A 13053-nucleotide genomic window follows, 5' to 3' on the forward strand; every position below is an offset into this window, starting at 1 on the left:
TACCTATATAGTGTACTAGTTTAGACCAGAGCCCTATTCCCTATATAGTGTACTAGTTTAGACCAGGGCCCTATTCCCTATATAGTGTACTAGTTTAGACCAGGGCCCTATTCCCTATATAGTGTACTAGTTTTGACCAGGGCCCTATTCCCTATATAGTGTACTAGTTTAGACCAGGGCCCTATTACCTATATAGTGTACTAGTTTAGACCAGGGCCCTATGGAACCCTATTCCCTATATAGTGTACTAGTTTAGACCAGGGCCCTATTACCTATATAGTGTACTAGTTTAGACCAGAGCCCTATTCCCTATATAGTGTACTAGTTTAGACCAGGGCCCTATTCCCTATATAGTGTACTAGTTTAGACCAGGGCCCTATTCCCTATATAGTGTACTAGTTTTGACCAGGGCCCTATTCCCTATATAGTGTACTAGTTTAGACCAGGGCCCTATGGAACCCTATTCCCTATATAGTGTACTAGTTTAGACCAGGGCCCTATGGAACCCTATTCCCTATATAGTGTACTAGTTTTGACCAGGGCCCATAGGGAATAGGGTGCCACGTGAGACGAGGTCCTGGTGACGGAGGGTTACAATAAGGCTGCAACATGTCCAGAGATCAAATCAAACTGTATTTGTCACATGCGCCGAATACAAAAAGTGTAGATCATAACGTGAAATGCTTACTTATAAGACCTTAACCAACAGTGCAGTTCAAGAAAGAAATAAGAAAATATTTACCAAATAAACGAAAGAAAAAAATAAAATAAAAAGTAACACAATAAGAATAACGAGACTATATACAGGGGGAACCGGTACCGAGTCAATGTGCAGGGGTACAGGTTAGTAATGAGGCTATATACAGGGGGCACCGGTACCGAGTCAATGTGCAGGGGTACAGGTTAGTAATGAGGCTATATACAGGGGGCACCGGTACCGAGTCAATGTGCAGGGGTACAGGTTAGTAATGAGACTATATACAGGGGGAACCGGTACCGAGTCAATGTGCGGGGGTACATGTTAGTTGAGGTAATTTGTACATCTAGGTGGGGGTGAAGTGACTATGCATAGATAATAAACAGTGAGTAGCAGCAGTGTACAAACACTGGTGGAGGGGGGTCATTGTAAATAGTCCGGTGGCGATTTAATTAATTGTTCAGCAGTCTTATGGCTTGGGGGTAGAAGCTGTTGAGGAGCCTTTTGGTCCTAGACTTGACGCTCCGGTACCACTTGCCGTGCGGTAGCAGGGAAAACAGTTTATAACTTGGTTGACTGGAGTCTTTGACAATTTTATGGGCTTTCCTCTGACACAGCCTATTATATAGATCCTGGATGGCAGGAAGGTTGGCCCCGGTGATGTACTGGGCCATTTGCACTACCCTCTGTAGCGCCTTACGGTCAGATGCTGAGCAGTTGCCATACCAGGCGGTGATTCAACCGGTCAGGATGCTCTCGATGGTGCAGCTGTAGAACCTTTTGAGGATCTCAGGACCCATGCCAAATCTTTTCAGTCTCCTGAGGGGGAATAGGCTTTGTTGTGTCCTCTTCACGACTGTCTTGGTGTGTTTGGACCATGTTAGTTTGTTGGTGATGTGGACACCAAGGAACTTGAAGATCTCAACCTGCTCCACTACAGCCCCGTCGATGAGAATGGGGGCGTGGTTGGCCCGCCTTCTCCTGTAGTCCACGATCATCTCCTTTGTCTTGATCACATTGAGGGAGAGGTTGTTGTCCTTTCACCACACTGCCAGTTCTCTGACCTCCTCCCTATAGGCCGTCTCATTGTTGTCGGTGATCAGGCCTACCACTGTTGTGCCACTTCATATAATGTTTACATATACTACATTACTCATCTCAGATGTATATACTGTACTCGATACCATCTACTGCATCTTGCCTATGCCGTTCTGTACCATCACTCATTCATATATCTTTATGTACATATTCTTCATCACTTTACACTTGTGTGTATAAGGTAGCTGTTGAGAAATTGTTAGGTTAGATTACTCGTTGATTATTACTGCATTGTCGGAACTAGAAGCACAAGCATTTCGCTACACTCGCGTTAACATCTGCTAACCATGTGTATGTGACAAATAAAATTTGATTTGATTTGTGTCGTCAGCAAACTTAATGATGATGTTGGAGTTGTATTTGGCCACGCAGTCGTGGGTGAACAGGGTGTACAGGAGGGGACTAAGTACACACCCCTGTGGGGCCCCAGTATTGAGGATCAGCGTGGCAGACGTGTTGTTGCCTACCCTCACCACCTGGGGGCGGCCCGTCAGGAAGTCCCGGATCCAGTTGCAGAGGGAGTTGTTTAGTCCCAGAGTCCTTAGTTTAGTGATGAGCTTTGAGGGCACTATGGTGTTGAACACTGAGCTGTAGTCAATGGAACAGCATTCTCACATAGGTGTTCCTTTTGTCCAGGTGGGAAAGGGCAGGGCAAGGCAGAAATTTGACAAACTGACTTATTGAAAGTCACTGAGCTCCTCAGTAAGGTCATTCTTCTGCCATCTCTCTATGGAGATTGCATGGCTGTGTGCTCGATTTTATGCACCTTTCAGCAACGGGTGTGGCTGAGAAAGCCAAATCCACTAACTAGAAGTTGTGTCCACATACGTTTGTGTACCATTCAAGGGTTTTTCTTTATTTTTACTGTTTTCTACATTGTAGAATAATAGTGAAGACATCAAAACTATGAAATAACACATGGAATCATGCAGTAACCAAAACAGTGTTAAACAAATCAAAATATATTTTAGAGTCTTCAAAGTAGCCACTACTTAGCACACTATTGGCATTCTTCATGAGGAATGCATTTCCACATATGCTGAGCACTTGTTGTCTGCTTTTAATTCACTCTGGGGTCCAACTCATCCCAAACCATCTCAATTGGGTTGAGGTCAGGTGATTGTGGAGGCCAGGTCATTTGATGCAGACTCCATCCCTCTCCTTCTTGGTCATATAGCCTTTACACAGTCTAGAGGTGGGTTGGGTCATTGTCCTGTTGAAAAACAATTGATAGTCCCACTAAGCGCAAACCAGATGGGATGGCGTATCGCTGCAGAATGCTGTGGTAGCCATGCTGGTTAAGTGTGACTTGAATTCTAAATAAATCAGACAGTGTCACCAGCAAAGCACCATCACACCTCCTCCTCCATGCTTCACGGTGGGAACGACATCGATCATCCGTTCTACTCTGCATCTCACAAAGACCCGGTGGTTGGAACCAAAAAGCACAGATTTTGATAAACACTTGACACCAAAATGCCTATTATTTTGACAAAATAAAGATTGGTAAAGTGATAATTTAAACATCTAACAGAATAATTAAATAGATTGGAAAGAAATAGCAACATCTCAGACTGGCCAATAAAAAGAAAAGATTAAGATGGGCAAAATAACGCAGACACTGGACAGAGGAACTCTGCCTAGCAGGCCAGCATCCCGGAGTCGCCTCTTCACTGTTGACGTTGAGACTGGACAGAGGAACTCTGCCTAGCAGGCCAGCATCCCGGAGTCGCCTCTTCACTGTTGACGTTGAGACTGGACAGAGGAACTCTGCCTAGCAGGCCAGCATCCCGGAGTCGCCTCTTCACTGTTGACGTTGAGACTGGTGTTTTGCGGGTACTATTTAATGAAGCTGCCAGTTGAGGACTTGTGTGGCATCTGTTTCTCAAACTAGACACTCTAATGCAATTGTCCTCTTGCTCAGTTGTGCACCGGGGCCTCCCACTCATCTTTCTATTCTGGTTAGAGACAGTTTGCGATGTCCTGTGAAGGGAGTAGCACACAGTGTTGTACGAGATCTTCAGTTTATTTTTTAAATTAATTATTTATTTATTTATCCCATTTTCTCCCCAATTTTCGTGGTATCCAATCGCTAGTAATTACTATCTTGTCTCATCGCTACAACTCCCGTACGGGCTCGGGAGAGACGAAGGTCGAAAGCCATGCGTCCTCCGAAGCACAACCCAACCAAGCCGCACTGCTTCTTAACACAGCGCGCCTCCAACCCGGAAGCCAGCCGCACCAATGTGTCGGAGGAAACACCGTGCACCTGGCCCCCTTGGTTAGCACGCACTGCGCCCGGCCCGCCACAGGAGTGCGCGATGAGACAAGGATATCCCTACCGGCCAAACCCTCCCTAACCCAAACCCTCCCTAACTATGCCAATTGTGCGCCGCCCCACGGACCTCCCGGTCGCGGCCGGCTGCGACAGAGCCTGTGCGCGAACCCAGAGACTCTGGTGGCGCAGCTAGCACTGCGATGCAGTGCCCTAGACCACTGCGCCACCCGGGAGGCCCCGAGATCTTCAGTTTCTTGTCAATTTCTCACATGGAATAGCCTTCATTTCTGAGAACAAGAATAGACTGACGAGTTTCAGAAGAAAGATATTTGTTTCTGGCCATTTTCATCCTGTAATCGAAACCACAAATGCTGATGCTCCAGAAACTCAACTAGTCTAAAGAAGGACAGTTTTATTGCTGATTTAATCAGAACTACAGTTTTCAGCTGTGCTAACATAATTGCAAAAGGGTTTTCTAATGATCAATTAGCCTTTTAAAATTACAAACTTGGATTAGCTAACACAACTTGCCATTGAAACACAGGAGTGATGGTTGCTGATAATGGGCCTCTGTACGTCTATGTAGATATTCCATAAAAAATCAGCCGTTTCCTGCTACACTAGTCATTTACAACAATAACAATGTCTCACTGTATTTCTGATAAATTTTATGTTATTTTAATGGACAAAAAATGTGCTTTTCTTTCAAAAACAAGAAAATGTCTATGTGACCCCAAACTTTTGAACGGTAGAGTACATGTGATATGAGTAATGTAAGATATGTATACATTATTAACGTGCCATTATTCGGGGTGGCATTGTAGAAAGTCACCAGTAATCAGTCATGAACCACTGATCACGTCTCTTCCTGTCACATGACTTCTGTTCTGATGATGCAGTAAGTAGATATGAAAATAAACTTTACCGTAAGCTGCCGAGTCATATTTTCCCCTAATTTCAATGAGAACATGATACCTGGGTTCAAATACTATTTGAAAACTTTCAAGTAATTTGAGTGTTTGCTTCATCCTGCCTGGGGTGACAAATGGGCTGGGTTTACAGTTTTGGGACTATTCTATTGGTTTAATTTATGCCAGGCAAGCTCAATCAAGCACAGCTAATGTATTTGAAACTATTTCAAATAGTATTTGAACCCAGGTCTGGAGGACATACACAGTTTATTGGTGTCCATGGAAACAACTGTAAACTCTCTGTGTCTGGTGCTAAGCTAATTGCACATAATAATGGGTACAGTATATCCTGTTTATACTGAATGGAACTCATTTGAAAAGGTCGACTATCTATCGATCTCATGAGCACAGACATAACTAATTGACATCATGGTCATAGAATAGAATGGAGAGAGCTCTTCATTCATGTTTCAATATAGTAAATATGATAGTTTTGATTCTTGAAAGATTTGGATCCTTATCGATATTTAAGCGTGCAGAATGTGAGAGGAGAGTGAAGCAGGCTCTATGCTTGATACCGAATCATCTGGTTGTGTTGTGGAAGATGCATATTTTGATTCTATTTTATTTAACCTTTATTTATTCATGCAGGTCAGTTATAGAACAAATCTGTTTTAAAAACGATGGCCCTAAAGTCTAATGAATCTGAACCATGCAGACAAATCAACTGAAAATGATTCCTACTGATTCTTGAAAGACTTTGATTGATAGAGAGTGAAGCCGGCTTTAATGTACACAATACTAAGCTATGATGTCCGACTGATCTTCTGTAGGACAATATTACACGCCAACTCAATACGAGACGATACTGAAACATGAGTAAAAACCCTCTTTCCATTATAGCTGGATGTTTCAGCCAAAACCCTAGTTTGACCCTCTGGGTTTCACATAATATACACTTCAGAGAGCAATTTGTGCTGTGGCAAGCAAATATCAGATGCCACAAAGCTTTGAAGCACTGAAGGAAACATACACTTAGACCTATTTTGTGCTTTTTGTTGAGTATGAGTTAGTGACATTTCTGGTAATTCCAACCTATTTCAATGGTTATTTTGGCCATGACTCATTCCTAAAACAGAACTCAAAAGTGGAACTGGGAAGTGAGAATCTCAGCTGCTGCTAAAGAGTGTGAATGAGAGATGAGAGACACATTGACTAGCTTAGTTATGGGGCCATTTTAGAGATGCATTGACTAGCTTAGCTATGGGGCCATTTTAGAGATGCATTGACTAGCTTAGCTATGGGGCCATTTTAGAGATGCATTGACTAGCTTAGTTATGGGGCCATTTTAGAGATGCATTGACTAGCTTAGCTATGGGGCCATTTTAGAGATGCATTGACTAGCTTAGTTATGGGGCCATTTTAGAGAATCATTAACTAGCTTAGCTATGGGGCCATTTTAGAGATGCATTGACTAGCTTAGTTATGGGGCCATTTTAGAGATGCATTGACTAGCTTAGTTATGGGGCCATTTTAGAGATGCATTGACTAGCTTAGTTATGGGGCCATTTTAGAGAATCATTAACTAGCTTAGCTATGGGGCCATTTTAGAGATGCATTGACTAGCTTAGCTATGAGGCCATTTTAGAGATGCATTGACTAGCTTAGTTATGGGGCCATTTTAGAGATGCATTGACTAGCTTAGCTATGGGGCCATTTTAGAGATGCATTGACTAGCTTAGCTATGGGGCCATTTTAGAGATGCATTGACTAGCTTAGTTATGGGGCCATTTTAGAGAATCATTAACTAGCTTAGCTATGGGGCCATTTTAGAGATGCATTGACTAGCTTAGCTATGGGGCCATTTTAGAGATGCATTGACTAGCTTAGCTATGGGACCATTTTAGAGATGCATTGACTAGCTTAGTTATGGGGCCATTTTAGAGATGCATTGACTAGCTTAGTTATGGGGCCATTTTAGAGATGCATTGACTAGCTTAGCTATGGGGCCATTTTAGAGATGCATTGACTAGCTTAGCTATGGGGCCATTTTAGAGATGCATTGACTAGCTTAGCTATGGGGCCATTTTAGAGATGCATTGACTAGCTTAGCTATGGGGCCATTTTAGAGATGCATTGACTAGCTTAGCTATGGGGCCATTTTAGAGATGCATTGACTAGCTTAGCTATGGGGCCATTTTAGAGATGCATTGACTAGCTTAGCTATGGGGCCATTTTAGAGATGCATTGACTAGCTTAGCTATGGGGCCATTTTAGAGATGCATTGACTAGCTTAGCTATGGGGCCATTTTAGAGATGCATTGACTAGCTTAGCTATGGGGCCATTTTAGAGATGCATTGACTAGCTTAGCTATGGGGCCATTTTAGAGAATCATTAACTAGCTTAGCTATGGGGCCATTTTAGAGAATCATTAACTAGCTTAGCTATGGGGCCATTTTAGAGATGCATTGACTAGCTTAGCTATGGGGCCATTTTAGAGATGCATTGACTAGCTTAGCTATGGGGCCATTTTAGAGATGCATTGACTAGCTTAGCTATGGGGCCATTTTAGAGATGCATTGACTAGCTTAGCTATGGGGCCATTTTAGAGAATCATTAACTAGCTTAGCTATGGGGCCATTTTAGAGATGCATTGACTAGCTTAGCTATGGGGCCATTTTAGAGAATCATTAACTAGCTTAGTTATGGGGCCATTTTAGAGATGCATTGACTAGCTTAGCTATGGGGCCATTTTAGAGATGCATTGACTAGCTTAGCTATGGGGCCATTTTAGAGATGCATTGACTAGCTTAGCTATGGGGCCATTTTAGAGATGCATTGACTAGCTTAGCTATGGGGCCATTTTAGAGATGCATTGACTAGCTTAGTTATGGGGCCATTTTAGAGATGCATTGACTAGCTTAGTTATGGGGCCATTTTAGAGAATCATTAACTAGCTTAGTTATGGGGCCATTTTAGAGATGCATTGACTAGCTTAGTTATGGGGCCATTTTAGAGAATCATTAACTAGCTTAGCTATGGGGCCATTTTAGAGATGCATTGACTAGCTTAGCTATGGGGCCATTTTAGAGATGCATTGACTAGCTTAGCTATGGGGCCATTTTAGAGATGCATTGACTAGCTTAGCTATGGGGCCATTTTAGAGATGCATTGACTAGCTTAGCTATGGGGCCATTTTAGAGATGCATTGACTAGCTTAGTTATGGGGCCATTTTATAGATGCATTGACTAGCTTAGCTATGGGGCCATTTTAGAGATGCATTAACTAGCTTAGTTATGGGGCCATTTTAGAGATGCATTGACTAGCTTAGTTATGGGGCCATTTAAGCTACACAGCAGAGACAGAAGCTTTCCCATCGGCACTGCTCATTATATAGTAGCCTAATAGTTAGAAACTTAGTTTGAGCACTTAAAAACCTCTTAAGAATCCGCCCCTTTTTAAAAAAATGTTTAGACTAAAATAACAAACCCAAATCTAACTGCCTGTAACTCATGACCTGAAGCAAGGACATGCAAATTCTTCATACCATTTTTAAATGAAACACTTTGAAGTTTGTGGAAATGTGCAATGAATGAAGGAGAATATAACACATTGGTAAAATATAATAAAAATAAATTGTATTTGTATTTTTTTTTGTACCATCTTGGAAATGCAAGAGAAAGGCCATAATATATATATAATATATATATTATGCACTTGTCATCTCCCGTCTGGATTACTGCAACTCGCTGTTGGCTGGGCTCCCTGCCTGTGCTATTAAACCCCTACAACTCATCCAGAACGCCGCAGCCCGTCTGGTGTTCAACCTTCCCAAGTTCTCTCACGTCACCCCGCTCCTCCGCTCTCTCCACTGGCTTCCAGTTGAAGCTCGCATCCGCTACAAGACCATGGTGCTTGCCTACGGAGCTGTGAGGGGAACGGCACCTCCGTACCTTCAGGCTCTGATCAAATCAAATCAAAATCAAATTTATTTATTAGTCACATACACATGGTTAGCAGATGTTAATGCGAGTGTAGCGAAATGCTTGTGCTTCTAGTTCCGACAATGCAGTAATAACCAACAAGTAATCTAACCTAACAATTCCACAACTACTACCTTATACACACACACAAGTGTAAAGGGATAAAGAATATGTACATAAAGATATATGAATGAGTGGTGGTACAGAACGGCATGGCAAGATGCAGTAGATGGTATAGAGTACGGTATATACATATGAGATGAGTACTGTAGGGTATGTAAACATAAAGTGGCATAGTTTAAAGTGGCTAGTGGTACATGTATTACATAAAGATGGCAATATGCAGTAGATGATATAGAGTACAGTATATACATATGAGATGGGTAATGTAGGGTATGTAAACATTATATTAAGTGGCATTGTTTAAAGTGGCTAGTGGTACATTTTTACATAATTTCCATCAATTCCCATTTTTAAAGTGGCTGGAGTTGAGTCAGTATGTTGGCAGCGGCCGCTAAATGTTAGTGGTGGCTGTTTAACAGTCTGATGGCCTTGAGATAGAAGCTGTTTTTCAGTCTCTCGGTCCCTGCTTTGATGCACCTGTACTGACCTCGCCTTCTGGATGATAGCGGGGTGAACAGGCAGTGGCTTGGGTGGTTGTTGTCCTTGATGATCTTTATGGCCTTCCTGTGACATCGGGTGGTGTAGGTGTCCTGGAGGGCAGGTAGTTTGCCCCCGGTGGTGCGTTCTGCAGACCTCACTACCCTCTGGAGAGCCTTACGGTTGTGGGCGGAGCAGTTGCCGTACCAGGCGGTGATACAGCCCGACAGGATGCTCTCGATTGTGCATCTGTAGAAGTTTGTGAGTGCTTTTGGTGACAAGCCGAATTTCTTCAGCCTCCTGAGGTTGAAGAGGCGCTGCTGAGCCTTCTTCACAACGCTGTCTGTGTGGGTGGACCAATTCAGTTTGTCCGTGATGTGTACACCGAGGAACTTAAAACTTTCCACCTTCTCCACTACTGACCCGTCGATGTGGATAGGGGGGTGCTCCCTCTGCTGTTTCCTGAAGTCCACAATCATCTCCTTTGTTTTGTTGACGTTGAGTGTGAGGTTATTTTCCTGACACCACACTCCGAGGGCCCTCACCTCCTCCCTGTAGGCCGTCTCGTCGTTGTTGGTAATCAAGCCTACCACTGTAGTGTCATCCGCAAACTTGATGATTGAGTTGGAGGCGTGCATGGCCACGCAGTCGTGGGTGAACAGGGAGTACAGGAGAGGGCTCAGAACGCACCCTTGTGGGGCCCCAGTGTTGAGGATCAGCGGGGTGGAGATGTTGTTACCTACCCTCACCACCTGGGGGCGGCCCGTCAGGAAGTCCAGGACCCAGTTGCACAGGGCGTGGTCGAGACCCAGGGTCTCGAGCTTGATGACGAGTTTGGAGGGTACTATGGTGTTAAATGCTGAGCTGTAATCGATGAACAGCATTCTCACATGGGTATTCCTCTTGTCCAGATGGGTTAGGGCAGTGTGCAGTGTGGTTGCGATTGCGTCGTCTGTGGACCTATTGGGTCGGTAAGCAAATTGGAGTGGGTCTAGGGTGTCCGGTAGGGTGGAGGTGATATGGTCCTTGACTAGTCTCTCAAAGCACTTCATGATGACGGAAGTGAGTGCTACGGGGCGGTAGTCGTTTAGCTCAGTTACCTTAGCTTTCTTGGGAACAGGAACAATGGTGGCCCTCTTGAAGCATGTGGGAACAGCAGACTGGGATAAGGATTGATTGAATATGTCCGTAAACACACCAGCCAGCTGGTCTGCGCATGCTCTGAGGACGCGGCTGGGAATGCCGTCTGGGCCTGCAGCCTTGCGAGGGTTAACACGTTTAAATGTTTTACTCACCTCGGCTGCAGTGAAGGAGAGCCCGCAGGTTTTGGTAGGGGGCCGTGTCAGTGGCACTGTATTGTCCTCAAAGCGGGCAAAAAAGTTGTTTAGCCTGTCTGGGAGCAAGACATCCTGGTCCGCGACGGGGCTGGTTTTCTTTTTGTAATCCGTGATTGACTGTAGACCCTGCCACATACCCCTTGTGTCTGAGCTGTTGAATTGCGACTCGATTTTGTCTCTGTACTGGGACTTAGCCTGTTTGATTGCCTTGCGGAGAGAATAGCTACACTGTTTGTATTCGGTCATGCTTCCGGTCACCTTGCCCTGGTTAAAAGCAGTGGTTCGCGCTTTCAGTTTCACGCGAATTCTGCCGTCAATCCACGGTTTCTGGTTTGGGAATGTTTTAATCGTTGCTGTGGGTACGACATCGTCAATGCACTTCCTAATGAACTCGCTCACCGAATCAGCATATTCGTCAATATTGTTGTTGGACGCAATGCGGAACATATTCCAATCCGCGTGATCGAAGCAGTCTTGAAGCGTGGATTCAGATTGGTCGGACCAGCGTTGAACAGACCTGAGCGCGGGAGCTTGTTGTTTTAGTTTCTGTTTGTAGGCTGGAATCAACAAAATGGAGTCGTGGTCAGCTTTTCCGAAAGGGGGGCGGGGGAGGGCCTTATATGCGTCGCGGAAATTAGTATAACAATGATCTAGGGTTTTTCCAGCCCTGGTAGCACAATCGATATGCTGATAGAATTTAGGGAGTTTTGTTTTTAGATTAGCCTTGTTAAAATCCCCAGCTACGATGAATGCAGCCTCAGGGTGTGTGGTTTCCAGTTTACAAAGAGTCAGATAAAGTTCGTTCAGGGCCATCGATGTGTCTGCTTGGGGGGGAATATATACGGCTGTGATTATGATTGAAGAGAATTCCCTTGGTAGATAATGCGGTCGACATTTGATTGTGAGGAGTTCTAGATCAGGTGAACAGAATGACTTGAGTTCCTGTGTGTTGTTATGATGATCACACCACGTCTCGTTAATCATAAGGCATACCCCCCCGCCCCTCTTCTTACCAGAAAGATGTTTGTTTCTGTCGGCGCGATGCATGAAGAAACCAGCTGGCTGCACCGACTCCGTTAGCGTCTCTTGAGTTAGCCATGTTTCCGTGAAGCAGAGCACGTTGCAATCCCTGATGTCTCTCTGGAATGCTACCCGTGCTCGGATTTCATCAACCTTATTGTCAAGAGACTGGACATTGGCGAGTAGTATGCTAGGGAGTGGAGCGCGATGTGCCCGTCTCCGAAGCCTGACCACGAGACCGCCTCGTTTGCCCCTTTTACGGCGTCGCACAGGGTCGCCGGCTGGGATCAGATCCATTGTATTGGGTGGAAGGCAAAACACTGGATCCGTTTCGGGAAAGTCATATTCCTGGTAGGAACGATGATGAGTTGACGTTAATCGTATATTCAGTAGTTCCTCCCGACTGTATGTAATGAAACCTAAGATTACCTGGGGTACCGATGTAAGAAATAACACATAAAAAAACAAAATACTGCATATTTTCCAAGGAACGCGAAGCGAGGCGGCCATCTCTTTTCGGCGCCGGAAGTCATGGCCCTACACCCAAACAAGGGCACTGCGTTCATCCACCTCTGGCCTGCTCGCCTCCCTACCTCTGAGGAAGTACAGTTCCCGCTCAGCCCAGTCAAAACTGTTCGCTGCTCTGGCACCCCAATGGTGGAACAAACTCCCTCACGACGCCAGGTCAGCGGAGTCAATCACCGCCTTCCGGAGACACCTGAAACCCCACCTCTTTAAGGAATACCTAGGATAGGATAAAGTAATCCTTCTAACCCCCCCCCCCCCCCCCCTTAAAAGAGTTAGATGCACTATTGTAAAGTGGTTGTTCCACTGGATATCATAAGGTGAATGCACCAATATGTAAGTCGCTCTGGATAAGAGCGTCTGCTAAATGACTTAAATGTAAAAATGTAAATTTAAGCCCAGTTGCTATTCAGAATGTGGCCACTAGATGGCGGCAGTGCATGTACAAAGTTGTAGACTGATCCAATGAACCATTTCATGTCTGTTCAAAATGTTGTATCAAGACTGCCCAAATGTGCCTAATTTGTTTATTAATAACTTTTCAAGTTCATAATTGTGCACTCTCCTCAAACAATAGCATGGTATTATTTCATTGTAATAGC

Source organism: Salvelinus alpinus, chromosome 2, assembly GCF_045679555.1.
Source record: "Salvelinus alpinus chromosome 2, SLU_Salpinus.1, whole genome shotgun sequence".
Lineage (NCBI taxonomy): Eukaryota > Metazoa > Chordata > Actinopteri > Salmoniformes > Salmonidae > Salvelinus > Salvelinus alpinus.